This window comes from Hydractinia symbiolongicarpus, chromosome 2 (assembly GCF_029227915.1).
Source record: "Hydractinia symbiolongicarpus strain clone_291-10 chromosome 2, HSymV2.1, whole genome shotgun sequence".
Classification (NCBI taxonomy): domain Eukaryota; kingdom Metazoa; phylum Cnidaria; class Hydrozoa; order Anthoathecata; family Hydractiniidae; genus Hydractinia; species Hydractinia symbiolongicarpus.
In genome coordinates, this window is record NC_079876.1 from 17,694,989 (window position 1) to 17,719,972 (window position 24,984).

The 24,984-nt window shown below is 40.7% G+C and overlaps 31 non-coding genes across 31 annotated transcripts; all 31 read left to right on the top strand.

Annotated features, from left to right (window-relative positions):
• Window positions 1-927: 927 nt before the first annotated feature.
• Trnag-ucc (transfer RNA glycine (anticodon UCC)) lies at window positions 928-999 on the top strand. The gene has a single exon. It is a non-coding gene; the product is annotated as a tRNA-Gly (tRNA).
• A 205-nt stretch (window positions 1,000-1,204) lies between these two features.
• On the top strand, window positions 1,205-1,276 carry Trnag-ucc (transfer RNA glycine (anticodon UCC)). The gene has a single exon. It is a non-coding gene; the product is annotated as a tRNA-Gly (tRNA).
• Window positions 1,277-2,312: 1,036 nt separating this feature from the next.
• On the top strand, window positions 2,313-2,384 carry Trnag-ucc (transfer RNA glycine (anticodon UCC)). The gene has a single exon. It is a non-coding gene; the product is annotated as a tRNA-Gly (tRNA).
• A 484-nt stretch (window positions 2,385-2,868) lies between these two features.
• On the top strand, window positions 2,869-2,940 carry Trnag-ucc (transfer RNA glycine (anticodon UCC)). Its single transcript has one exon. It is a non-coding gene; the product is annotated as a tRNA-Gly (tRNA).
• Window positions 2,941-3,699: 759 nt separating this feature from the next.
• Window positions 3,700-3,771, top strand: Trnag-ucc (transfer RNA glycine (anticodon UCC)). The gene has a single exon. It is a non-coding gene; the product is annotated as a tRNA-Gly (tRNA).
• Window positions 3,772-4,253: 482 nt separating this feature from the next.
• Trnag-ucc (transfer RNA glycine (anticodon UCC)) lies at window positions 4,254-4,325 on the top strand. The gene has a single exon. It is a non-coding gene; the product is annotated as a tRNA-Gly (tRNA).
• A 1,585-nt stretch (window positions 4,326-5,910) lies between these two features.
• Trnag-ucc (transfer RNA glycine (anticodon UCC)) lies at window positions 5,911-5,982 on the top strand. Its single transcript has one exon. It is a non-coding gene; the product is annotated as a tRNA-Gly (tRNA).
• A 483-nt stretch (window positions 5,983-6,465) lies between these two features.
• On the top strand, window positions 6,466-6,537 carry Trnag-ucc (transfer RNA glycine (anticodon UCC)). Its single transcript has one exon. It is a non-coding gene; the product is annotated as a tRNA-Gly (tRNA).
• Window positions 6,538-7,019: 482 nt separating this feature from the next.
• Window positions 7,020-7,091, top strand: Trnag-ucc (transfer RNA glycine (anticodon UCC)). Its single transcript has one exon. It is a non-coding gene; the product is annotated as a tRNA-Gly (tRNA).
• Window positions 7,092-7,574: 483 nt separating this feature from the next.
• Window positions 7,575-7,646, top strand: Trnag-ucc (transfer RNA glycine (anticodon UCC)). The gene has a single exon. It is a non-coding gene; the product is annotated as a tRNA-Gly (tRNA).
• Window positions 7,647-8,407: 761 nt separating this feature from the next.
• On the top strand, window positions 8,408-8,479 carry Trnag-ucc (transfer RNA glycine (anticodon UCC)). Its single transcript has one exon. It is a non-coding gene; the product is annotated as a tRNA-Gly (tRNA).
• Window positions 8,480-9,239: 760 nt separating this feature from the next.
• On the top strand, window positions 9,240-9,311 carry Trnag-ucc (transfer RNA glycine (anticodon UCC)). Its single transcript has one exon. It is a non-coding gene; the product is annotated as a tRNA-Gly (tRNA).
• Window positions 9,312-10,901: 1,590 nt separating this feature from the next.
• Window positions 10,902-10,973, top strand: Trnaa-ugc (transfer RNA alanine (anticodon UGC)). The gene has a single exon. It is a non-coding gene; the product is annotated as a tRNA-Ala (tRNA).
• A 481-nt stretch (window positions 10,974-11,454) lies between these two features.
• Window positions 11,455-11,526, top strand: Trnag-ucc (transfer RNA glycine (anticodon UCC)). Its single transcript has one exon. It is a non-coding gene; the product is annotated as a tRNA-Gly (tRNA).
• A 205-nt stretch (window positions 11,527-11,731) lies between these two features.
• On the top strand, window positions 11,732-11,803 carry Trnag-ucc (transfer RNA glycine (anticodon UCC)). Its single transcript has one exon. It is a non-coding gene; the product is annotated as a tRNA-Gly (tRNA).
• Window positions 11,804-13,396: 1,593 nt separating this feature from the next.
• Trnag-ucc (transfer RNA glycine (anticodon UCC)) lies at window positions 13,397-13,468 on the top strand. The gene has a single exon. It is a non-coding gene; the product is annotated as a tRNA-Gly (tRNA).
• Window positions 13,469-14,228: 760 nt separating this feature from the next.
• Window positions 14,229-14,300, top strand: Trnag-ucc (transfer RNA glycine (anticodon UCC)). The gene has a single exon. It is a non-coding gene; the product is annotated as a tRNA-Gly (tRNA).
• Window positions 14,301-15,890: 1,590 nt separating this feature from the next.
• Window positions 15,891-15,962, top strand: Trnaa-ugc (transfer RNA alanine (anticodon UGC)). Its single transcript has one exon. It is a non-coding gene; the product is annotated as a tRNA-Ala (tRNA).
• A 759-nt stretch (window positions 15,963-16,721) lies between these two features.
• Window positions 16,722-16,793, top strand: Trnag-ucc (transfer RNA glycine (anticodon UCC)). The gene has a single exon. It is a non-coding gene; the product is annotated as a tRNA-Gly (tRNA).
• A 760-nt stretch (window positions 16,794-17,553) lies between these two features.
• Window positions 17,554-17,625, top strand: Trnag-ucc (transfer RNA glycine (anticodon UCC)). Its single transcript has one exon. It is a non-coding gene; the product is annotated as a tRNA-Gly (tRNA).
• A 1,311-nt stretch (window positions 17,626-18,936) lies between these two features.
• Window positions 18,937-19,008, top strand: Trnag-ucc (transfer RNA glycine (anticodon UCC)). The gene has a single exon. It is a non-coding gene; the product is annotated as a tRNA-Gly (tRNA).
• Window positions 19,009-19,490: 482 nt separating this feature from the next.
• Window positions 19,491-19,562, top strand: Trnag-ucc (transfer RNA glycine (anticodon UCC)). Its single transcript has one exon. It is a non-coding gene; the product is annotated as a tRNA-Gly (tRNA).
• Window positions 19,563-19,767: 205 nt separating this feature from the next.
• Window positions 19,768-19,839, top strand: Trnag-ucc (transfer RNA glycine (anticodon UCC)). The gene has a single exon. It is a non-coding gene; the product is annotated as a tRNA-Gly (tRNA).
• Window positions 19,840-20,322: 483 nt separating this feature from the next.
• Window positions 20,323-20,394, top strand: Trnag-ucc (transfer RNA glycine (anticodon UCC)). Its single transcript has one exon. It is a non-coding gene; the product is annotated as a tRNA-Gly (tRNA).
• A 205-nt stretch (window positions 20,395-20,599) lies between these two features.
• On the top strand, window positions 20,600-20,671 carry Trnag-ucc (transfer RNA glycine (anticodon UCC)). The gene has a single exon. It is a non-coding gene; the product is annotated as a tRNA-Gly (tRNA).
• A 480-nt stretch (window positions 20,672-21,151) lies between these two features.
• Trnag-ucc (transfer RNA glycine (anticodon UCC)) lies at window positions 21,152-21,224 on the top strand. The gene has a single exon. It is a non-coding gene; the product is annotated as a tRNA-Gly (tRNA).
• Window positions 21,225-21,429: 205 nt separating this feature from the next.
• On the top strand, window positions 21,430-21,501 carry Trnag-ucc (transfer RNA glycine (anticodon UCC)). The gene has a single exon. It is a non-coding gene; the product is annotated as a tRNA-Gly (tRNA).
• A 482-nt stretch (window positions 21,502-21,983) lies between these two features.
• On the top strand, window positions 21,984-22,055 carry Trnag-ucc (transfer RNA glycine (anticodon UCC)). The gene has a single exon. It is a non-coding gene; the product is annotated as a tRNA-Gly (tRNA).
• Window positions 22,056-22,815: 760 nt separating this feature from the next.
• Window positions 22,816-22,887, top strand: Trnag-ucc (transfer RNA glycine (anticodon UCC)). Its single transcript has one exon. It is a non-coding gene; the product is annotated as a tRNA-Gly (tRNA).
• Window positions 22,888-23,370: 483 nt separating this feature from the next.
• Window positions 23,371-23,442, top strand: Trnag-ucc (transfer RNA glycine (anticodon UCC)). The gene has a single exon. It is a non-coding gene; the product is annotated as a tRNA-Gly (tRNA).
• Window positions 23,443-24,896: 1,454 nt separating this feature from the next.
• Window positions 24,897-24,968, top strand: Trnag-ucc (transfer RNA glycine (anticodon UCC)). Its single transcript has one exon. It is a non-coding gene; the product is annotated as a tRNA-Gly (tRNA).
• The last annotated feature ends 16 nt before the right edge of the window (window positions 24,969-24,984 follow it).

Consider the following 24,984-nt stretch of genomic DNA (forward strand, 5'->3'; position numbering starts at 1 on the left):
TTGTGCAGACACAAGGGAAATGCATATAGTACGAAAGATGTCCTTACTTTGATCGCGAAAATACCTTACCTGCAATAACTCCAACAATTCTGCTGTCAGCGTCGGTGGTGTAAAGATTAGCATTGAGGCCTTCCAAGCAATAGATCCGGGTTCGATTCCCGGCCGACGCATTTGGCTGTTAGATTTCATGCTCTAGTCTATTAAATTCAGTTTTTGTGGTTCCTACTTAAATGATGATTAGGAGGGCAACTTTTTATTGCCAGAAAATGTTTTCAAGTTGTGAAGACACAAGGGAAATGCATATAATACGAAGGATGCCCTTATTTTGATTGCGAAAGTGCCTTACCTGCAATACCTCCAACAATTCTGCTGTCAGTGTCGGTGGTGTAAAGGTTAGCATTGTTGCCTTCCAAGCAATAGATCCGGTTTCGATTCCAGCCGACCCATTTGGCTGCTTGTTGTGATGTTCTAGTCTATTAAATTGTGTACGTGTGGGTTCTCCTTTCAAGATGATTAGGAGGGCAACTTGTTTTTGCCAGAAAATGTTTTCAAGTTGTGAAGACACAAGGGAAATGCATATAATACGAAGGATGCCCTTATTTTGATTGCGAAAGTGCCTTACCTGCAATACCTCCAACAATTCTGCTGTCAGTGTCGGTGGTGTAAAGGTTAGCATTGTTGCCTTCCAAGCAATAGATCCGGTTTCGATTCCAGCCGACCCATTTGGCTGCTTGTTGTGATGTTCTAGTCTATTAAATTGTGTACGTGTGGGTTCTCCTTTCAAGATGATTAGGAGGGCAACTTGTTTTTGCCAGAAAATATTTTCAAGTTGTAAAGACACAAGGGAAATGCATATAATACGAAAGATGTCCTTACTTTGATCGCGAAAGTACCTTAACTGCAATAACTCCAACAATTCTTCTGTCAGCGTCGGTGGTGTAAAGGTTAGCATTGTTGCCTTCCAAGCAATAGATCCGGGTTCGATTCCCGGCCGACGCATTTCGCTACCAGATTACATGTTCTAGTGTATTAAATTCAGTACGTGTCGTTTCTACTTTGAAGATGATTAGGTGGGCAACTTGTTTTTGCCAGAAAATGTTTTCAAGTTGTGAAGACACAAGGGAAATGCATATAACACGAAAGATGTCCTTACTTTGATCGCGAAAGTACCTTACCTGTAATAACTCCAACAATTATCCTGTCAGCGTCGGTGGTGTAAAGGTTAGCATTGTTGCCTTCCAAGCAATAGATCCGGGTTCGATACCCGGCCGACGCATTTGGCTGCTAGACTACATGTTACAGTCTATTAAATTGAGTACGTGCCGTTTTTACTTTGAAGGTAACTAGGAGGGCAAATTTTGTTTGGACAGTTAATGTTTTCAAGTTGTGAAAACACAAGGGAAGTGCATATAATACGAAAGATGCCCTTATTTTGTTCGCGAAAGTACCTTACCCGCAATAACTCCGACAATTCTGCTGCCACCGGCGGTGGTGTAAATGTTAGTATTGTTGCCTTCCAAGCAATAGATCCGGTTTCGATTCCGGCCGACGCATTTCGCTACTAGATTACATGTTCTAGTCTATTAAATTCAGTACGTGTCGTTTCTACTTTGAAGATGATTAGGAGGGCAACTTGTTTTTGCCAGAAAATGTTTTCCAGTTGTGAAGACACAAGGGAAATGCATATAATACGTAAGATGCCCTTATTTTGATCGCGAAAGTACCTTACCTGCCATAACTCCAACAATTCTGCTGTCAGCGTCGGTGGTGTAAAGGTTGACATTGTTGCCTTCCAAGCAATAGATCCGGGTTCCATTCCAAGCCGACGCATTTGGCTGTTAGATTTCATGTTCTAGTCTATTAAATTCAGTTTGTGTGGTTCCTACTTAAAAGATGATTAGGAGGGCAACTTGTTTTTGCCAGCTAATGTTTTCAAGTTGTGCAAACACAAGGGAAATGCATATAATACGAAAGATGTCCTTACTTTGATCGCGAAAGTACCTTACTTGCAATAACTCCAACAATTCTGCTGTCAGCGTCGGTGGTGTAAATGTTAGCATTGTGGCTTTCCAAGCAATAGATCCGGGTTTGATTCCCGGCCGACGCATTTGGCTGTTAGATTTCATGCTCTAGTCTATTAAATTCAGTTTTTGTGGTTCCTACTTAAAAGATGATTAGGAGGACAATTTTTTTTTGACACTTATTGTTTTCAAGTTGTGAAGACACAAGGGAAATGCATATAATTCTAAAGATGCCCTTATTTTGATCGCCAAAGTACCTTACCTGTAATAACTCCAACAATACTTCTGTCAGCGTCGGTGGTGTAAAGGTTAGCATTGTTGCCTTCCAAGCAATAGATCCGTGTTCGATTCCCGGCCGACGCATTTCGCTACAAAATTACATGTTCTAGTCTATTAAATTCAGTACGTGTCGTTTCTACTTTGAAGGTGATTAGGAGGGCGCTAATTTTGTTTGGGCAGTTAATGTTTTCAAGTTGTGAAGACACAAGGGAAATGCATATAATACGTAAGATGCCCTTATTTTGATTGCGAAAGTACCTTACCTGTCATAACTCCAACAATTATGCTGTCAGAGTCGGTGGTGTTAAGGTTGACATTGTTGCCTTCCAAGCAATAGATCCGGGTTGGATTCCCGGCCGACGCATTTGGCTGTTAGATTTCATGTTCTAGTCTATTAAATTCAGTTTTTGTGGTTCCTACTTAAAAGATGAATAGGAGGGCAACTAGTTTTGCCAGCTAATGTTTTCAAGTTGTACAGACACAAGGGAAATGCATTTAATACGAAAGATGTCCTTACTTTGATCGCGAAAATACCTTACCTGCAATAACTATAACAATTCTGCTGTCAGCGTCGGTGGTGTAAGGATTAGCATTGTGGCCTTCCAAGCAATAGATCCGGGTTCGATTCCCGGCCGACGCATTTGGCTGTTAGATTTCATGCTCTAGTCTATTAAATTCAGTTTTTGTGGTTCCTACTTAAAAGATGATTAGGAGGGCAACTTGTTTTTGCCAGAAAATGTTTTTAAGTTGTGAAGACACAAGGGAAATGCATATAATACGAAGGATGCCCTTATTTTGATCGCGAAAGTGCCTTACCTGCAATACCTCCAACAATTCTGCTGTCAGCGTCGGTGGTGTAAAGGTTAGCTTTGTTGCCTTTCAAGCAATAGATCCGGTTTCGATTCCGGCCGACCCATTTGGCTGCTTGTTTTGATGTTCTAGTCTATTAAATTGTGTACGTGTGGGTTCTCCTTTAAAGATGATTAGGAGGGCAACTTGTTTTTGCCAGAAAATATTTTCAAGTTGTGAAGACACAAGGGAAATGCATATAATACGAAAGATGTCCTTACTTTGATCGCGAAAGTACCTTACCTGCAATAGCTCCAACAATTCTTCTGTCAGCGTCGGTGGTGTAAAGGTTAGCATTGTTGCCTTCCAAGTATTAGATCCGGGTTCGATTCCCGGCCTACGCATTTTGCTACTAAATTACATGTTCTAGTCTATTAAATTCAGTACGTGTCGTTTCTACTTTGAAGGCAATTAGGAGGGCAAATTTTGTTTGGGCAGTTAATGTTTTCAAGTTGTGAAGACACAAGGTAAATGCATACAATACGTAATATGCCCTTATTTTGATCGCGAAAGTACCTTAGCTGTAATAACTCCAACAATATTTCTGTCAGCGTCGGTGGTGTAAAGGTCAGCATTGTTGCCTTCCAAGCAATAGATCCGGGTTCGATTCCCGGCCGACGCATTTCGCTACTAAATTACATGTTCTAGTCTATTAAATTCAGTACGTGTCGTTTCTACTTTGAAGGCGATTAGGAGGGCAAATTTTGTTTGGGCAGTTAATGTTTTCAAGTTGTGAAGACACAAGGGAAATGCATATAATACGTAAGATGCCCTTATTTTGATCGCGAAAGTGCCTTAGCTGCAATACCTCCAACAATTCTGCTGTCAGCGTCGGTGGTCTAAAGGTTAGCATTGTTGCCTTCCAAGCAATAGATCCGACTTCGATTCCCAGCCGACTCATTTCGCTACTAAATTACATGTTCTAGTCTATTAAATTCAGTACGTGTCGTTTCTACATTGAAGATGATTAGGAGGGCATCTTGTTTTGCCAGCTAATGTTTTCAACTTGTGCAGACACAAGGGAAATACATATAGTACGAAAGATGTCCTTACTTTGATCGCGAAAATACCTTACCTGCAATAACTCCAACAATTCTGCTGTCAGCGTCGGTGGTGTAAAGATTAGCATTGTGGCCTTCCAAGCAATAGATCCGGGTTCGATTCCCGGCCGACGCATTTGGCTGTTAGATTTCATGCTCTAGTCTATTAAATTCAGTTTTTGTGGTTCCTACTTAAATGATGATTAGGAGGGCAACTTTTTATTGCCAGAAAATGTTTTCAAGTTGTGAAGACACAAGGGAAATGCATATAATACGAAGGATGCCCTTATTTTGATTGCGAAAGTGCCTTACCTGCAATACCTCCAACAATTCTGCTGTCAGCGTCGGTGGTGTAAAGGTTAGCATTGTTGCCTTCCAAGCAATAGATCCGGTTTCGATTCCAGCCGACCCATTTGCCTGCTTGTTTTGATGTTCTAGTCTATTAAATTGTGTACGTGTGGGTTCTCCTTTCAAGATGATTAGGAGGGCAACTTGTTTTTGAAAATATTTTCAAGTTGTGAAGACACAAGAGAAATGCATATAATACGAAAGATGTCCTTACTTTGATCGCGAAAGTACCTTACCTGCAATAACTCCAACAATTCTTCTGTCAGCGTCGGTGGTGTAAAGGTTGGCATTGTTGCATTCCAAGCAATAGATCCGGGTTCGATTCCCGGCCGACGCATTTTGCTACTAGATTACATGTTCTAGTCTATTAAATTCAGTACGTGTCGTTTCTACTTTGAAGATGATTAGGAGGGCAACTTGTTTTTGCCAGAAAATATTTTCAAGTTGTGAAGACACAAGGGAAATGCATATAATACGAAAGATGTCCTTACTTTGATCGCGAAAGTACCTTTCCTGTAATAACTCTAACAATTCTTCTGTCAGCGTCGGTGGTGTAAAGGTTGGCATTGTTGCCTTCCAAGCAAAAGATCAGGGTTCGATTCCCGGCCGACGCATTTCGCTACCAGATTACATGTTCTAGTGTATTAAATTCAGTACGTGTCGTTTCTACTTTGAAGATGATTAGGTGGGCAACTTGTTTTTGCCAGGAAATGTTTTAAAGTTGTGAAGACACAAGGGAAATGCATATAATACGATGGATGAACTTACTTTGATCGCGAAAGTACCTTACCTGCAATAACTCCAACAATACTTTTGTCAGCGTCGGTGGTGTAAAAGTTATTATTTTTATCTTCCAAGCAATAGATCCTGGTTCACTTCCCAGTTGACGCATTCGGCTGCTAGATATGATGTTCTAGTCTATTAAATTCTGTACGTGTGGGTTCTCCTTTGAAAATGATTAGGAGGGCAACTTGTTTTTGCCAGTTAATGTTTTCAAGTTGTGCAGACACAAGGGAAATGCATATAACACGAAAGATGTCCTTACTTTGATCGCAAAAATACCTTACCTGCAATAACTCCAACAATTCTGCTGTCAGCGTCGGTGGTGTAAAGGTTAGCATTGTTGCCTTCCAAGCAATAGATCCCGATTCGATTCCCGGCGGACGCATTTGGCCGCTAGATTACATGTTCTAGTCTATTAAATTCCGTACGTGTGGTTTCTGCTTTGAAGGTGATTAGGAGGGCAAATTTTTTTGGACAGTTAATGTTTTCAAGTTGTAAAGACACAAAAGAAATGCATGTAATACGAAAGATGCCCTTATTTTGATCGCGAAAGTACCTTACCTGTAATAACTCCAACAATTATCCTGTCAGCGTCGGTGGTGTAAAGGTTAGCATTGTTGCCTTCCAAGCAATAGATCCGGGTTCGATACCCGGCCGACGCATTTGGCTGCTAGACTACATGTTACAGTCTATTAAATTGAGTACGTGCCGTTTTTACTTTGAAGGTAACTAGGAGGGCAAATTTTGTTTGGACAGTTAATGTTTTCAAGTTGTGAAAACACAAGGGAAGTGCATATAATACGAAAGATGCCCTTATTTTGTTCGCGAAAGTACCTTACCCGCAATAACTCCAACAATTCTGCTGTCAGCGTCGGTGGTGTAAATGTTAGCATTGTGGCTTTCCAAGCAATAGATCCGGGTTTGATTCCCGGTCGACGCATTTGGCTGTTAGATTTCATGCTCTAGTCTATTAAATTCAGTTTTTGTGGTTCCTACTTAAGAGATAATTAGGAGGACAAATTTTTTTTGACACTTATTGTTTTCAAGTTGTGAAGACACAAGGGAAATGCATATAATTCTAAAGATGCCCTTATTTTGATCGCCAAAGTACCTTACCTGTAATAACTCCAACAATACTTCTGTCAGCGTCGGTGGTGTAAAGGTTAGCATTGTTGCCTTCCAAGCAATAGATCCGTGTTCGATTCCCGGCTGACGCATTTCGCTACAAAATTACATGTTCTAGTCTATTAAATCCTGTACGTGTGGGTTCTCCTTTGAAGATGATTAAGAGGGCAACTTATTTTTGCCAGCTAATGTTTTCAAGTTGTGCAGACACAAGGGAAATGTATATAACACGAAAGATGTCCTTACTTTAATCGCGAAAATACCTTACCTGCAATAACTCCAACAATTCTGCTGTCAGCGTCGGTGGTGTAAAGGTTAGCATTGTTGCCTTCCAAGCAATAGATCCCGATTCGATTCCCGGCCGACGCATTTCGCTACTAGATTACAAGTTCTAGTCTATTAAATTCAGTACGTGTCGTTTCTACTTTGAAGATGATTAGGAGGGCAACTTGTTTTTGCCAGGAAATGTTTTCAAGTGGTGAAGACACAAGGGAAATGCATATAATACGAAAGATGTCCTTTATTTGATCGCGAAAGTACCTTACCTGCAATAACTCCACCAGTTCTTCTGTCAGCGTCGGGGGTGTAAAGGTTAGCATTGTTGCCTTCCAAGCAATAGATCCGGGTTCGATTCCCGGCCGACGCATTTCGCTGCTAGATTACATGTTCTAGTCTATTAAATTCAGTACGTGTCGTTTCTACTTTGAAGGTGATTAGCAGGGCAAATATTGTTTGGACAGTTAATGTTTTCAAGTTGTGAAGACACAAGGGAAATGCATATAATACGAAGGATGCCCTTATTTTAATCGCGAAAGTGCCTTACCTGCAATATCTCCAACAATTCTGCTGTCAGCGTCGGTGGTGTAAAAGTTTTTCTTTTTGTCTTCCAAGCAATAGATCCTGGTTCGATTCCCGGCGGACGCATTTGGCCGCTAGATTACATGTTCTAGTCTATTAAATTCCGTACGTGTGGTTTCTGCTTTGAAGGTGATTAGGAGGGCAAATTTTTTTGGACAGTTAAAGTTTTCAAGTTGTGAAGACACAAAAGAAATGCATGTAATACGAAAGATGCCCTTATTTTGATCGTGAAAGTACCTTACCTGTAATAACTCCAACAATTATCCTGTCAGCGTCGGTGGTGTAAAGGTTAGCATTGTTGCCTTCCAAGCAATAGATTCGGGTTCGATTCCCGGCCGACGCATTTGGCTGCTAGACTACATGTTCTAGTCTATTAAATTCAGTACGTGTCGTTTCTACTTTGAAGGTGATTAGGAAGGCAAATTTTGTTTGGACAGTTAATGTTTTCAAGTTGTGAAAACACAAGGGAAGTGCATATAATACGAAAGATGCCCTTATTTTGATCGCGAAAGTACCTTACCTGCAATAACTCCAACAATTCTGCTGCCACCGGCGGTGGTGTGAAGGTTAGTATTGTTGCCTTCCAAGCAATAGATCCGGGTTTGATTCCCGGCCGACGCATTTCGCTGCTAGATTACATGTTCTAGACTATTAATTTCAGTACGTGTCGTTTCTACTTTGAAGGTGATTAGCAGGGCAAATATTGTTTGGACAGTTAATGTTTTCAAGTTGTGAAGACACAAGGGAAATGCATATAATGCGAAGGATGCCCTTATTTTGATCGCGAAAGTGCCATACCTGCAATACCTCCAACAATTCTGCTGTCAGCGTCGGTGGTGTAAAAGTTATTATTTTTGTCTTCCAAGCAATAGATCCTGGTTCACCTCCCAGGTGACGCATATGGCTGCTAGATATGATGTTCTAGTCTATTAAATCCTGTACGTGTGGGTTCTCCTTTGAAGATGATTAGAAGGGCAACTTATTTTTGCCAGCTAATGTTTTCAAGTTGTGCAGACACAAGGGAAATGTATATAATACGAAAGATGTCCTTACTTTGATCGCGAAAGTACCTTACCTGAAATAACTCCACCAGTTCTTCTGTCAGCGTCGGTGGTGTAAAGGTTAGCATTGTTGCCTTCCAAGCAATAGATCCGGGTTCGATTCCCGGCCGACGCATTTCGCTGCTAGATTACATGTTCTAGTCTATTAAATTCAGTACGTGTCGTTTCTACTTTGAAGGTGATTAGCAGGGCAAATATTGTTTGGACAGTTAATGTTTTCAAGTTGTGAAGACACAAGGGAAATGCATATAATACGAAGGATGCCCTTATTTTAATCGCGAAAGTGCCTTACCTGCAATATCTCCAACAGTTCTGCTGTCAGCGTCGGTGGTGTAAAAGTTATTATTTTTGTCTTCCAAGCAATAGATCCTGGTTCACTTCCCAGTTGACGCATTTGGCTGCTAGATATGATGTTCTAGTCTATTAAATTATGTATGTGTGGGTTCTCCTTTGAAGATGATTAGGAGGGCAACTAGTTTTTGCCGGCTAATGTTTTCAAGTTGTGCAGACACAAGGGAAATGCATATAATACGAAAGATGTCCTTACTTTGATCGCGAAAATACCTTACCTGCAATAACTCCAACAATTCTGCTGTCAGCGTCGGTGGTGTAAAGGTTAGCATTGTTGCCTTCCAAGCAATAGATCCCGATTCGATTCCCGGCGGAAGCATTTGGCCGCTAGATTACATGTTCTAGTCTATTAAATTCCGTACGTGTGGTTTCTGCTTTGAAAGTGATTAGGAGGGCAAATTTTTTTGGACAGTTAATGTTTTCAAGTTGTGAAGACACAAAAGAAATGCATGTAATACGAAAGATGCCCTTATTTTGATCGCGAAAGTACCTTACCTGTAATAACTTCAACAATTATCCTGTCAGCGTCGGTGGTGTAAAGGTTAGCATTGTTGCCTTCCAAGCAATAGATTCGGGTTCGATTCCCGGCCGACGCATTTGGCTGCTAGACTACATGTTCTAGTCTAATAAATTCAGTACGTGTCGTTTCTACTTTGAAGGTGATTAGGAAGGCAAATTTTGTTGGACAGTTAATGTTTTCAAGTTGTGAAAACACAAGGGAAGTGCATATAATACGAAAGATGCCCTTATTTTAATCGCGAAAGTACCTTACCTGCAATAACTCCAACAATTCTGCTGCCACCGGCGGTGGTGTAAAGGTTAGTATTGTTGCCTTCCAAGCAATAGATCCGGGTTCGATTCCCGGTCGACGCATTTGGCTGCTAGACTACATGTTCTAGTCTATTAAATTCAGTACGTGTCGTTTCTACTTTGAAGGTGATTAGGAGGACAATTTTTTTTTGACACTTATTGTTTTCAAGTTGTGAAGACACAAGGGAAATGCATATAATTCTAAAGATGCCCTTATTTTGATCGCGAAAGTACCTTACCTGTAATAACTCCAACAATACTTCTGTCAGCGTCGGTGGTGTAAAAGTTATTATTTTTGTCTTCCAAGCAATAGATCCTGGCTCACCTCCCAGGTGACGCATATGGCTGCTAGATATGATGTTCTAGTCTATTAAATCCTGTACGTGTGGGTTCTCCTTTGAAGATGATTAGGATGGCAACTTATTTTTGCCAGCTAATGTTTTCAAGTTGTGCAGACACAAGGGAAATGTATATAAAACGAAAGATGTCCTTACTTTAATCGCGAAAATACCTTACCTGCAATAACTACAACAATTCTGCTGTCAGCGTCGGTGGTGCAAAGGTTAGCATTGTTGCCTTCCAAGCAATAGATCCCGATTCGATTCCCGGCCGACGCATTTCGCTACTAGATTACATGTTCTAGTCTATTAAATTCAGTACGTGTCGTTTCTACTTTGAAGATGATTGGGAGGGCAACTTGTTTTTGCCAGAAAATGTTTTCAAGTGGTGAAGACACAAGGGAAATGCATATAATACGAAAGATGTCCTTACTTTGATCGCGAAAGTACCTTACCTGCAATAACTCCACCAATTCTTCTGTCAGCGTCGGTGGTGTAAAGGTTAGCATTGTTGGATTCCAAGCAATAGATCCGGGTTCGATTCCCGGCCGACGCATTTCGCTGCTAGATTACATGTTCTAGTCTATTAAATTCAGTACGTGTGGGTTCTCCTTTGAAGATGATTAGGAGGGCAACTTGTTTTTGCCGGCTAATGTTTTCAAGTTGTGCAGACACAAGGGAAATGCATATAATACGAAAGATGTCCTTACTTTGATCGCGAAAATACCTTACCTGCAATAACTCCAACAATTCTGCTGTCAGCGTCGGTGGTGTAAAGTTTAGCATTGTAGCCTTCTAAGCAATAGATCCCGATTCGATTCCCGGCGGACGCATTTGGCCGCTAGATTACATGTTCTAGTCTATTAAATTCCGTACGTGTGGTTTCTGCTTTGAAGGTGATTAGGAGGGCAAATTTTTTTGGACAGTTAATGTTTTCAAGTTGTGAAGACACAAAAGAAATGCATGTAATACGAAAGATGCCCTTATTTTGATCGCGAAAGTATCTTACCTGTAATAACTCCAACAATTATCCTGTCAGCGTCGGTGGTGTAAAGGTTAGCATTGTTGCCATGCAAGCAATAGATCCGGGTTCGATTCCCGGCCGACGCATTTGGCTGCTAGACTACATGTTCTAGTCTATTAAATTCAGTACGAGTTGTTTCTACTTTGAAGGTGATTAGGAAGGCAAATTTTTGTTTGGACAGTTAATGTTTTCAAGTTGTGAAAACACAAGGGAAGTGCATATAATACGAAAGATGCCCTTATTTTGATCGCGAAAGTACCTTACCTGCAATAACTCCAACAATTCTGCTGCCACCGGCGGTGGTGTAAAGTTAGTATTGTTGCCTTCCAAGCAATAGATCCGGTTTCGATTCCGGTTAACCATTTGACTGCTTGTTTTGATGCTCTAGTCTATTAAATTGTGTACGTGTGGGTTCTCCTTTGAAGATGATTAGAAGGGCAACTTGTTTTTGCCAGAAAATATTTTCAAGTTGTGAAGACACAAGGGAAATGCATATAATACGAAAGATGTCCTTACTTTGATCGCGAAAGTACCTTACCTGCAATAACTCCAACAATTCTGCTGTCAGCGTCGGTGGTGTAAAGATTAGCATTGTGGCCTTCCAAGCAATAGATCCGGGTTCGATTCCCGGCCGACGCATTTGGCTGTTAGAATTCATGTTCTAGTCTATTAAATTCAGTTTTTGTGGTTCCTACTTAAAAGATGATTAGGAGGACAATTTTTTTTTGACACTTATTGTTTTCAAGTTGTGAAGACAGAAGGGAAATGCATATAATTCTAAAGATGCCCTTATTTTGATCGCGAAAGTACCTTACCTGTAATAACTCCAACAATACTTCTGTCAGCGTCGGTGGTGTAAAGGTTAGCATTGTTGCCTTCCAAGCAATAGATCCGGGTTCGATTCCCGGCCGACGCATTTCGCTGCTAGATTACATGTTCTAGTCTATTAAATTCAGTACGTGTCGTTTCTACTTTGAAGGTGATTAGCAGGGCAAATATTGTTTGGACAGTTAATGTTTTCAAGTTGTGAAGACACAAGGGAAATGCATATAATACGAAGGATGCCCTTATTTTAATCGCGAAAGTGCCTTACCTGCAATATCTCCAACAATTCTGCTGTCAGCGTCGGTGGTGTAAAAGTTATTCTTTTTGTCTTCCAAGCAATAGATCCTGGTTCGATTCCCGGCGGACGCATTTGGCCGCTAGATTACATGTTCTAGTCTATTAAATTCCGTACGTGTGGTTTCTGCTTTGAAGGTGATTAGGAGGGCAAATTTTTTTGGACAGTTAATGTTTTCAAGTTGTGAAGACACAAAAGAAATGCATGTAATACGAAAGATGCCCTTATTTTGATCGTGAAAGTACCTTACCTGTAATAACTCCAACAATTATCCTGTCAGCGTCGGTGGTGTAAAGGTTAGCATTGTTGCCTTCCAAGCAATAGATTCAGGTTCGATTCCCGGCCGACGCATTTGGCTGCTAGACTACATGTTCTAGTCTATTAAATTCAGTACGTGTCGTTTCTACTTTGAAGGTGATTAGGAAGGCAAATTTTGTTTGGACAGTTAATGTTTTCAAGTTGTGAAAACACAAGGGAAGTGCATATAATACGAAAGATGCCCTTATTTTGATCGCGAAAGTACCTTACCTGCAATAACTCCAACAATTCTGCTGCCACCGGCGGTGGTGTGAAGGTTGGTATTGTTTCCTTCCAAGCAATAGATCCGGGTTTGATTCCCGGCCGACGCATTTCGCTGCTAGATTTCATGTTCTAGACTATTAATTTCAGTACGTGTCGTTTCTACTTTGAAGGTGATTAGCAGGGCAAATATTGTTTGGACAGTTAATGTTTTCAAGTTGTGAAGACACAAGGGAAATGCATATAATGCGAAGGATGCCCTTATTTTGATCGCGAAAGTGCCATACCTGCAATACCTCCAACAATTCTGCTGTCAGCGTCGGTGGTGTAAAAGTTATTATTTTTGTCTTCCAAGCAATAGATCCTGGTTCACCTCCCAGGTGACGCATATGGCTGCTAGATATGATGTTCTAGTCTATTAAATCCTGTACGTGTGGGTTCTCCTTTGAAGATGATTAGGAGGGCAACTTATTTTTGCCAGCTAATGTTTTCAAGTTGTGCAGACACAAGGGAAATGTATATAATACGAAAGATGTCCTTACTTTGATCGCGAAAATACCTTACCTGCAATAACTCCAACAATTCTGCTGTCAGCGTCGGTGGTGTAAAGGTTAGCATTTTTGCCTTCCAAGCAATAGATCCCGATTCGTTTCCCGGCCGACGCATTTCGCTACTAGATTACAAGTTCTAGTCTATTAAATTCAGTACGTGTCGTTTCTACTTTGAAGATGATTAGGAGGGCAACTTGTTTTTGCCAGGAAATGTTTTCAAGTGGTAAAGACACAAGGGAAATGCATATAATACGAAAGATGCCCTTACTTTGATCGCGAAAGTACCTTACCTGCAATAACTCCACCAGTTATTCTGTCAGCGTCGGTGGTGTAAAGGTTAGCATTGTTGCCTTCCAAGCAATAGATCCGGGTTCGATTCCCGGCCGACGCATTTCGCTGCTAGATTACATGTTCTAGTCTATTAAATTCAGTACGTGTCGTTTCTACTTTGAAGGTGATTAGCAGGGCAAATATTGTTTGGACAGTTAATGTTTTCAAGTTGTGAAGACACAAGGGAAATGCATATAATACGAAGGATGCCCTTATTTTAATCGCGAAAGTGCCTTACCTGCAATATCTCCAACAGTTCTGCTGTCAGCGTCGGTGGTGTAAAAGTTATTATTTTTGTCTTCCAAGCAATAGATCCTGGTTCACTTCCCAGTTGACGCATTTGGCTGCTAGATATGATGTTCTAGTCTATTAAATTATGTATGTGTGGGTTCTCCTTTGAAGATGATTAGGAGGGCAACTTGTTTTTGCCGGCTAATGTTTTCAAGTTGTGCAGACACAAGGGAAATGCATATAATACGAAAGATGTCCTTACTTTGATCGCAAAAATACCTTACCTGCAATAACTCCAACAATTCTGCTGTCAGCGTCGGTGGTGTAAAGGTTAGCATTGTTGCCTTCCAAGCAATAGATCCCGATTCGATTCCCGGCGGACGCATTTGGCCGCTAGATTACATGTTCTAGTCTATTAAATTCCGTACGTGTGGTTTCTGCTTTGAAGGTGATTAGGAGGGCAATTTTTTTTGGACAGTTAATGTTTTCAAGTTGTGAAGACACAAAAGAAATGCATGTAATACGAAAGATGCCCTTATTTTGATCGCGAAAGTACCTTACCTGTAATAACTTCAACAATTATCCTGTCAGCGTCGGTGGTGTAAAGGTTAGCATTGTTGCCTTCCAAGCAATAGATTCGGGTTCGATTCCCGGCCGACGCATTTGGCTGCTAGACTACATGTTCTAGTCTAATAAATTCAGTACGTGTCGTTTCTACTTTGAAGGTGATTAGGAAGGCAAATTTTGTTGGACAGTTAATGTTTTCAAGTTGTGAAAACACAAGGGAAGTGCATATAATACAAAAGATGCCCTTATTTTGATCGCGAAAGTACCTTACCTGCAATAACTCCAACAATTCTGCTGCCACCGGCGGTGGTGTAAAGGTTAGTATTGTTGCCTTCCAAGCAATAGATCCGGGTTCGATTCCCGGTCGACGCATTTGGCTGCTAGACTACATGTTCTAGTCTATTAAATTCAGTACGTGTCGTTTCTACTTTGAAGGTGATTAGGAGGACAATTTTTTTTTGACACTTATTGTTTTCAAGTTGTGAAGACACAAGGGAAATGCATATAATTCTAAAGATGCCCTTATTTTGATCGCGAAAGTACCTTACCTGTAATAACTCCAACAATACTTCTGTCAGCGTCGGTGGTGTAAAAGTTATTATTTTTGTCTTCCAAGCAATAGATCCTGGCTCACCTCCCAGGTGACGCATATGGCTGCTAGATATGATGTTCTAGTCTATTAAATCCTGTACGTGTTGGTTCTCCTTTGAAGATGATTAGGATGGCAACTTATTTTTGCCAGCTAATGTTTTCAAGTTGTGCAGACACAAGGGAAATGTATATAAAACGAAAGATGTCCTTACTTTAATCGCGAAAATACCTTACCTGCAATAACTCCAACAATTCTGTTGTCAGCGTCGGTGGTGAAAAGGTTAGCATTGTTGCCTTCCAAGCAATAGATCCCGATTCGATTCCCGGCCGACGCATTTCGCTACTAGATTACATGTTCTAGTCTATTAAATTCAGTACGTGTCGTTTCTACTTTGAAGATGATTAGGAGGGCAACTTGTTTTTGCCAGAAAATGTTTTCAAGTGGTGAAGACACAAGGGAAATGCATATATTACGAAAGATGTCCTTACTTTGATCGCGAAAGTACCTTACCTGCAATAACTCCACCAATTCTTCTGTCAGCGTCGGTGGTGTAAAAGTTAGCATTGTTGGATTCCAAGCAATAGATCCGGGTTCGATTCCCGGCCGACGCATTTCGCTGCTAGATTACATGTTCTAGTCTATTAAATTCAGTACGTGTGGGTTCTCCTTTGAAGATGATTAGGAGGGCAACTTGTTTTTGCCGGCTAATGTTTTCAAGTTGTGCAGACACAAGGGAAATGCATATAATACGAAAGATGTCCCTACTTTGATCGCGAAAATACCTTACCTGCAATAACTCCAACAATTCTGCTGTCAGCGTCGGTGGTGTAAAGTTTAGCATTGTTGCCTTCTAAGCAATAGATCCCGATTCGATTCCCGGCGGACGCATTTGGCCGCTAGATTACATGTTCTAGTCTATTAAATTCCGTACGTGTGGTTTCTGCTTTGAAGGTGATTAGGAGGGCAAATTTTTTTGGACAGTTAATGTTTTCAAGTTGTGAAGACACAAAGGAAATGCATGTAATACGAAAGATGCCCTTATTTTGATCGCGAAAGTATCTTACCTGTAATAACTCCAACAATTATCCTGTCAGCGTCGGTGGTGTAAAGGTTAGCATTGTTGCCATGCAAGCAATAGATCCGGGTTCGATTCCCGGCCGACGCATTTGGCTGCTAGACTACATGTTCTAGTCTATTAAATTCAGTACGAATTGTTTCTACTTTGAAGGTGATTAGGAAGGCAAATTTTTGTTTGGACAGTTAATGTTTTCAAGTTGTGAAAACACAAGGGAAGTGCATATAATACGAAAGATGCCCTTATTTTGATCGCGAAAGTACCTTACCTGCAATAACTCCAACAATTCTGCTGCCACCGGCGGTGGTGTAAAGTTAGTATTGTTGCCTTCCAAGCAATAGATCCGGTTTCGATTCCGGTTGACCCATTTGACTGCTTGTTTTGATGCTCTAGTCTATTAAATTGTGTACGTGTGGGTTCTCCTTTGAAGATGATTAGAAGGGCAACTTGTTTTTGCCAGAAAATATTTTCAAGTTGTGAAGACACAAGGGAAATGCATATAATACGAAAGATGTCCTTACTTTGATCGCGAAAGTACCTTACCTGCAATAACTCCAACAATTCTGCTGTCAGCGTCGGTGGTGTAAAGATTAGCATTGTGGCGTTCCACGCAATAGATCCGGGTTCGATTCCCGGCCGACGCATTTGGCTGTTAGAATTCATGTTCTAGTCTATTAAATTCAGTTTTTGTGGTTCCTACTTAAAAGATGATTAGGAGGACAATTTTTTTTTGACACTTATTGTTTTCAAGTTGTGAAGACACAAGGGAAATGCATATAATTCTAAAGATGCCCTTATTTTGATCGCGAAAGTACCTTACCTGTAATAACTCCAACAATACTTCTGTCAGCGTCGGTGGTGTAAAGGTTAGCATTGTTGCCTTCCAAGCAATAGATCCGGGTTCGATTCCCGGCCGACGCATTTCGCTACTAGATTACATGTTCTAGTCTATTAAATTCAGTACGTGTCGTTTCTACTTTGAAGATGATTAGGAAGGCAAATTTTGTTTGGACAGTTAATGTTTTCAAGTTGTGAAAACACAAGGGAAGTGCATAAATTACGAAAGATGCCCTTATTTTGATCGCGAAAGTACCCTACCTGCAATAACTCCAACAATTCTGCTGCCACTGGCGGTGGTGTAAAGGTTAGTATTGTTGCCTTCCAAGCAATAGATCCGGGTTCGATTCCCGGCCGACGCATTTGGCTGCTAGACTACATGTTCAAGTTTATTAAATTCAGTACGTGTCGTTTCTACTTTGAAGGTGATTAGGAGGGCAAATTTTGTTTGGACAGTTAATGTTTTCAAGTTGTGAAAACACAAGGGAAGTGCATATAATACGAAAGATGCCCTTATTTTGATCGCGAAAGTACCTTACCTGCAATAACTCCAACAATTCTGCTGCCACCGGCGGTGGTGTAAAGGTTAGTATTGTTGCCTTCCAAGCAATAGATCCGGTTTCGATTTCGGCCGACCCATTTGGCTGCTTGTTTTAATGTTCTAGTCTATTAAATTGTGTACGTGTGGGTTTTCCTTTGAAGATGATTGGGAGGGCAACTTGTTTTTGCCAAAAAATATTTTCCAGTTGTGAAAACACAAGGGAAGTGCATATAATACGAAAGATGTCCTTACTTTGATCGCGAAAGTACCTTACCTGCAATAACTCCAACAATTCTGCTGTCAGCGTCGGTGGTGTAAAGATTAGCATTGTGGCCTTCCAAGCAATAGATCCGGGTTCGATTCCCGGCCGACGCATTTGGCTGTTAGATTTCATGTTCTAGTCTATTAAATTCAGTTTTTGTGGTTCCTACTTAAAAGATGATTAGGAGGACAAATTTTTTTTGACACTTATTGTTTTCAAGTTGTGAAGACACAAGGGAAATGCATATAATTCTAAAGATGCCCTTATTTTGATCGCGAAAGTACCTTACCTGTAATAACTCCAACAATACTTCTGTCAGCGTCGGTGGTGTAAAGGCTAGCATTTTTACCTTCCAAGCAATAGATCCGGGTTCGATTCCCGGCCGACGCATTTCACTACTAGATTACATGTTCTAGTCTATTAAATTCAGTACGTGTCGTTTCTACTTTGAAGATGATTAGGAAGGCAAATTTTGTTTGGACAGTTAATGTTTTCAAGTTGTGAAAACACAAGGGAAGTGCATATAATACGAAAGATGACCTTATTTTGATCGCGAAAGTACCTTACCTGCAATAACTCCAACAATTCTGCTGCCACCGGCGGTGGTGTAAAGGTTAGTATTGTTGCCTTCCAAGCAATAGATCCGGGTTCGATTCCCGGGCGACGCATTTGGCTGCTAGACTACATGTTCTAGTCTATTAAATTCAGTACGTGTCGTTTCTACTTTGAAGGTGACTAGGATGGCAAATTTTGTTTGGACAATTAATGTTTCCAAGTTGTGAAAACACAAGGGAAGTGCATATAATACGAAAGATGCCCTTATTTTGATCGCGAAAGTAACTTACCTGCAATAACTCCAACAATTCTGCTGCCACCGGCGGTGGTGTAAAGGTTAGTATTGGCTTCCCATTAATAGATCCGGTTTCGATTCCGGCCGACCCATTTGGCTGCTTGTTTTGATGTTCTAGTCAATTAAATTGTGTACGTGTGGGTTCTCCTTTGAAGATGATTAGGAGGGCAACTTGTTTTTGCCAGAAATTATTTTCAAGTTGTGAAGACACAAGGGAAATGCATATAATACGAAAGATGTCCTTACTTTGATCGCGAAAGTACCTTACCTGCAATAACTCCAACAATTCTGCTGTCAGCGTCGGTGGTGTAAAGATTAGCATTGTGGCCTTCCAAGCAATAGATCCGGGTTCGATTCCCGGTCGACGCATTTGGCTGTTAGATTTCATGTTCTAGTCTATTAAATTCAGTTTTTGTGGTTCCTACTTAAAAGATGATTAGGAGGACAAATTTTTTTTGACACTTATTGTTTTCAAGTTGTGTAGACACAAGGGAAATGCATATAATTCTAAAGATGCCCTTATTTTGATCGCGAAAGTACCTTACCTGTAATAACTCCAACAATACTTTTGTCAGCGTCGGTGGTGTAAAGGTTAGCATTGTTGCCTTCCAAGCAATAGATCCGGGTTCGATTCCCGGCCGACGCATTTCGCCACTAGATTACATGATCTAGTCTATTAAATTCAGTACGTGTCGTTTCTACTTTGAAGATGATTAGGAAGGCAAATTTTGTTTGGACAGTTAATGTTTTCAAGATGTGAAAACACAAGGGAAATGCATATAGTTCTAAAGATGCCCTTATTTTGATCGCGAAAGTACCTTACCTGTAATAACCCCAACAATACTTCTGTCAGCGTCGGTGGTGTAAAGGTTAGTATTGTTGCCTTCCAAGCAATAGATCCGGTTTCCATTCCGGCCGACCCTTTTGGCTGCTTGTTTTGATGTTCTAGTCTATTAAATTGTGTACGTGTGGGTTCTCCTTTGAAGATGATTAGTAGGGCAACTTGTTTTTGCCAGAAAATATTTTCTAGTTGTGAAGACACAAGGGAAATGCATATAATACGAAAGATGTCCTTACTTTGATCGCGAAAGTACCTTACCTGCCATAACTCCAACAATTCTACTGTCAGCGTCGGTGGTGTAAAGGTTAGCATTGTTGCCTTCCAAGCAATAGATCCGGGTTCGATTTCCGGCCGACGCATTTCGCTACTAGATTACATGTTCTAGTCTATTAAATTCAGTACGTGTCGTTTCTACTTTGAAGATGATTAGGAGGGCAACTTGTTTTTGCCAGGAAATGTTTTCAAGTTGTGAAGACACAAGGGAAATGCATATAATACAAAGGATGTCCTTACTTTGATCGCGAAAGTACCTTACCTGCAATAACTCCAACAATAATTTTGTCAGCGTCGGTGGTGTAAAGGTTAGCATTGTTGCCTTCCAAGCAATAGATCCGGGTTCGGTTCCCGGCCGACGCATTTCGCTGCTAGACTACATGTTCTAGTCTATTAAATTCAGTACGTGTCGTTTCTACTTTGAAGGTGATTAGCAGGGCAAATATTGTTTGTACAGTTAATGTTTTCAAGTTGTGAAGACACAAGGGAAATGCATATAATACGAAGGATGCCCTTATTTTGATCGCGAAAGTGCCTTACCTGCAATACCTCCAACAATTCTGCTGTCAGCGTCGGTGGTGTAAAAGTTATTATTTTTGTCTTCCACGCAAAAGATCCTGGTTCACTTCCCAGTTGACGCATTTGGCTGCTAGATATGATGTTCTAGTCTATTAAATTCTGTACGTGTGGGTTCTCCTTTGAAGATGATTAGGAGGGCAACTTGTTTTTGCCAGCTAATGTTTTCAAGTTGTGCAGACACAAGGGAAATGCATATAATACGAAAGATGTCCTTACTTTGATCGCGAAAGTACCTTACCTGTCATAACTCCAACAATTCTGCTGTCAGCGTCGGTGGTGTAAAGGTTGACATTGTTGCCTTCCAAGCAATAGATCCGGGTTCGATTCCCGGCCGACGCATTTGGCTGTTAGATTTCATGTTCTAGTCTATTAAATTCAGTTTTTGTGGTTCCTACTTAAAAGATGATTAGGAGGACAAATTGTTTTTGACACTTATTGTTTTCAAGTTGTGAAGACACAAGGGAATTGCATATAATACGTAATATGCCCTTATTTTGATCGCGAAAGTACCTTACCTGCCATAACTCCAACAATTCTGCTGTTAGCGTCGGTGGTGTAAAGGTTAGCATTGTTGCCTTCCAAGCAATAGATCCGGGTTCGATTCCCGGCCGACGCATTTCGCTACTAGATTACATGTTCTAGTCTATTAAATTCAGTACGTGTCGTTTCTACTTTGAAGATGATTAGGAGGGCAACTTGTTTTTGCCAGGAAATGTTTTCAAGTTGTGAAGACACAAGGGAAATGCATATAATACAAAGGATGTCCTTACTTTGATCGCGAAAGTACCTTACCTGCAATAACTCCAACAATTCTGCTGCCACCAGCGGTGGTGTAAAGGTTAGTATTGTTGCCTTCCAAGCAATAGATCCGGTTTCGATTCTGGCCGACCCATTTGGCTGCTTGTTTTGATGTTCTAAACTATTATAATGTGTACGTGTGGGTTCTCCTTTGAAGATGATTAGGAGGGCAACTTTTTTTTGCCAGAAAATATTTTCAAGTTGTGAAGACACAAGGGAAATGCATATGATACGAAAGATGTCCTTACTTTGATCGCGAAAGTACCTTACCTGCAATAACTCCAACAATTCTGCTGTTGCCGTCGGTGGTGTAAAGGTTAGCATTGTTGCCTTCCAAGCAATAGATCCGGGTTCGATTCCCGGCCGACGCATTTCGCTACTAGATTAGATGTTCTAGTCTATTAAATTCAGTACGTGTCGTTTCTACTTTGAAGATGATTAGGAGGGCAACTTGTTTTTGCCAGGAAATGTTTTCAAGTTGTGAAGACACAAGGGAAATGCATATAATACAAAAGATGTCCTTACTTTGATCGCGAAAGTATCTTACCTGCAATAACTCCAACAATTCTGCTGTCAGCGTCGGTGGTGTAAAGATTAGCATTGTGGCCTTCCAAGCAATAGATCCGGGTTCGATTCCCGGCCGACGCATTTGGCTGTTGGATTTCATGTTCCAGTCTATTAAATTCAGTTTTTGTGGTTCCTACTTAAAAGATGATTAGGAGGACAAATTTTTTTTGACACTTATTGTTTTCAAGATGTGAAGACACAAGGTAAATGCATATAATTCTAAAGATGCCCTTATTTTGATCGCGAAAGTACCTTACCTGTAATAACTCCAACAATTCTTCTGTCAGCGTCGGTGGTGTAAAGATTAGCATTGTGGCCTTCCAAGCAATAGATCCGGGTTCAATTCCCGGCCGACGCATTTCGCAACTAGATTATAAGTTCTAGTCTATTAAATTCAGTACGTGTCGTTTCTACTTTGAAGATGATTAGGAGGGCAACTTGTTTTTGCCAGGAAATGTTTTCAAGTTGTGAAGACACAAGGGAAATGCATATAATACGAAGGATGTCCTTACTTTGATCGCAAAGGCACCTTACCTGCAAAAACTCCAACAATACTTTTGTCAGCGTCGGTGGTGTAAAGGTTAGCATTGTTGCCTTCCAAGCAATAGATCCGGGTTCGGTTCCCGGCCGAAGCATTTCGCTGCTAGACTACATGTTCTAGTCTATTAAATTCAGTACGTGTCGTATCTACTTTGAAGGTGATTAGCAGGGCAAATATTGTTTGGACAGTTAATGTTTTCAAGTTGTGAAGACACAAGGGAAATGCATAAAATACGAAGGATGCCCTTATTTTGATCGCGAAAGTGCCTTACCTGCAATACCTCCAACAATTCTGCTGTCAGCGTCGGTGGTGTAAAAGTTATTATTTTTGCCTTCCAAGCAAAAGATCCTGGTTCACTTCCCAATTGACGCATTTGGCTGCTAGATATGATGTTCTAGTCTATTAAATTGTGTACGTGTGGGTTCTCCTTTGAAGATGATTAGGAGGGCAACTTGTTTTTGCCAGCTAATGTTTTCAAGTTGTGCAGACACAAGGGAAATGCATATAACACGAAAGATGTCCTTACTTTGATCGCGAAAGTACCTTACCTGTCATAACTCCAACAATTCTGCTGTCAGCGTCGGTGGTGTAAATGTTGACATTGTTGCCTTTTAAGCAATAGATCCGGGTTCGATTCCCGGCCGACGCATTTGGCTGTTAGATTTCATGTTCTAGTCTATTAAATTCAGTACGTGTCGTTTTTACTTTGAAGATGATTAGGAGGGCAACTTGTTTTTGCCAGAAAATGTTTTCAAGTTGTGAAGACACAAGGGAAATACATATAATACGAAGGATGTCCTTACTTTGATCGCGAAAGCACCTTACCTGCAAAAACTCCAACAATACTTTTGTCAGCGTCGGTGGTGTAAAGGTTAGCATTGTTGCCTTCCAAGCAATAGATCCGGGTTCGGTTCCCGGCCGATGCATTTCGCTGCTAGACTACATGTTCTAGTCTATTAAATTCAGTACATGTCGTTTCTACTTTGAAGATGATTAGCAGGGCAAATATTGTTTGGACAGTTAATGTTTTCAAGTTGTGAAGACACAAGGGAAATGCATAAAATACGAAGGATGCCCTTATTTTGATCGCGAAAGTGCCTTACCTGCAATAACTCCAACAATTCTGCTGTCAGCGTCGGTGGTGTAAAGATTAGCATTGTGGCCTTCCAAGCAAAAGATCCGGGTTCGATTCCCGGCCGACGCATTTGACTGTTGGATTTCATGTTCTAGTCTATTAAATTCAGTTTTTGTGGTTCCTACTTAAAAGATGATTAGGAGGACAAATTTTTTTTGACACTTATTGTTTTCAAGTTGTGAAGACACAAGGGAAATTCATATAATTCTAAAGATGCCCTTATTTTGATCGCGAAAGTACCTTACCTGTAATAACTCCAACAATTCTTCTGTCAGCGTCGGTGGTGTAAAGGTTAGCATTGTTGCCTTCCAAGCAATAGATCCGGGTTCGATTCCCGACCGACGCATTTCGCAACTAGATTATATGTTCTAGTCTATTAAATTCAGTACGTGTCGTTTTTACTTTGAAGATGATTAGAGGGCAACTTGTTTTTGCCAGAAAATGTTTTCAAGTTGTGAAGACACAAGGGAAATACATATAATACGAAGGATGTCCTTACTTTGATCGCGAAAGCACCTTACCTGCAAAAACTCCAACAATACTTTTGTCAGCGTCGGTGGTGTAAAGGTTAGCATTGTTGCCTTCCAAGCAATAGATCCGGGTTCGGTTCCCAGTTGACGCATTTGGCTGCTAGATATGATGTTCTAGTCTATTAAATTGTGTACGTGTGGGTTCTCCTTTGAAGATGATTAGGAGGGCAACTTGTTTTTGCCAGCTAATGTTTTCAAGTTGTGGAGACACAAGGGAAATGCATATAACACGAAAGATGTCCTTACTTTGATCGCCAAAGTACCTTACCTGTCATAACTCCAACAATTCTGCTGTCAGCGTCGGTGGTGTAAAGGTTGACATTGTTCCCTTTCAAGCAATAGATCCGGGTTCGATTCCCGGCCGACGCATTTGGCTGTTAGATTTCATGTTCTAGTCTATTAAATTCAGTTTTTGTGGTTCCTACTTAAAAGATGATTAGGAGGACAAATTTTTTTTGACACTTATTGTTTTCAAGTTGTGAAGACACAAGGGAAATTCATATAATTCTAAAGATGCCCTTATTTTGATCGCGAAAGTACCTTACCTGCAATACCTCCAACAAATCTGCTGTCAGCGTCGGTGGTGTAAAAGTTATTATTTTTGTCTTCCAAGCAAAATATCCTGGTTCACTTCCCAGTTGACGCATTTGGCTGCTAGATATGATGTTCTAGTCTAATAAATTCAGTACGTGTCGTTTCTACTTTGAAGATGATTAGGAAGGCAAATTTTGTTTGGACAGTTAATGTTTTCAAGCAATAGATCCGGGTTCGATTCCCGGCCGACGCATTTGGCTGTTAGATTTCATGTTCTAGTCTATTAAATTCAGTTTTTGTGGTTCCTACTTAAAAGATGATTAGGAGGACAAATTTTTTTTGACACTTATTGTTTTCAAGTTGTGAAGACACAAGGGAAATTCATATAATTCTAAAGATGCCCTTATTTTGATCGCGAAAGTACCTTACCTGCAATACCTCCAACAAATCTGCTGTCAGCGTCGGTGGTGTAAAAGTTATTATTTTTGTCTTCCAAGCAAAATATCCTGGTTCACTTCCCAGTTGACGCATTTGGCTGCTAGATATGATGTTCTAGTCTAATAAATTCAGTACGTGTCGTTTCTACTTTGAAGATGATTAGGAAGGCAAATTTTGTTTGGACAGTTAATGTTTTCAAGTTGTGAAAACACAAGGGAAATGCATATAATACGAAAGATGTCCTTACCTTGATCGCGAAAGTACCTTACCTGCAATAACTCCAACAATTCTGCTGTCAGCGTCGGTGGTGTAAAGATTAGCATTGTGGCCTTCCAAGCAATAGATCCGGGTTCGATTCCCGGCCGACGCATTTGACAGTTAGATTT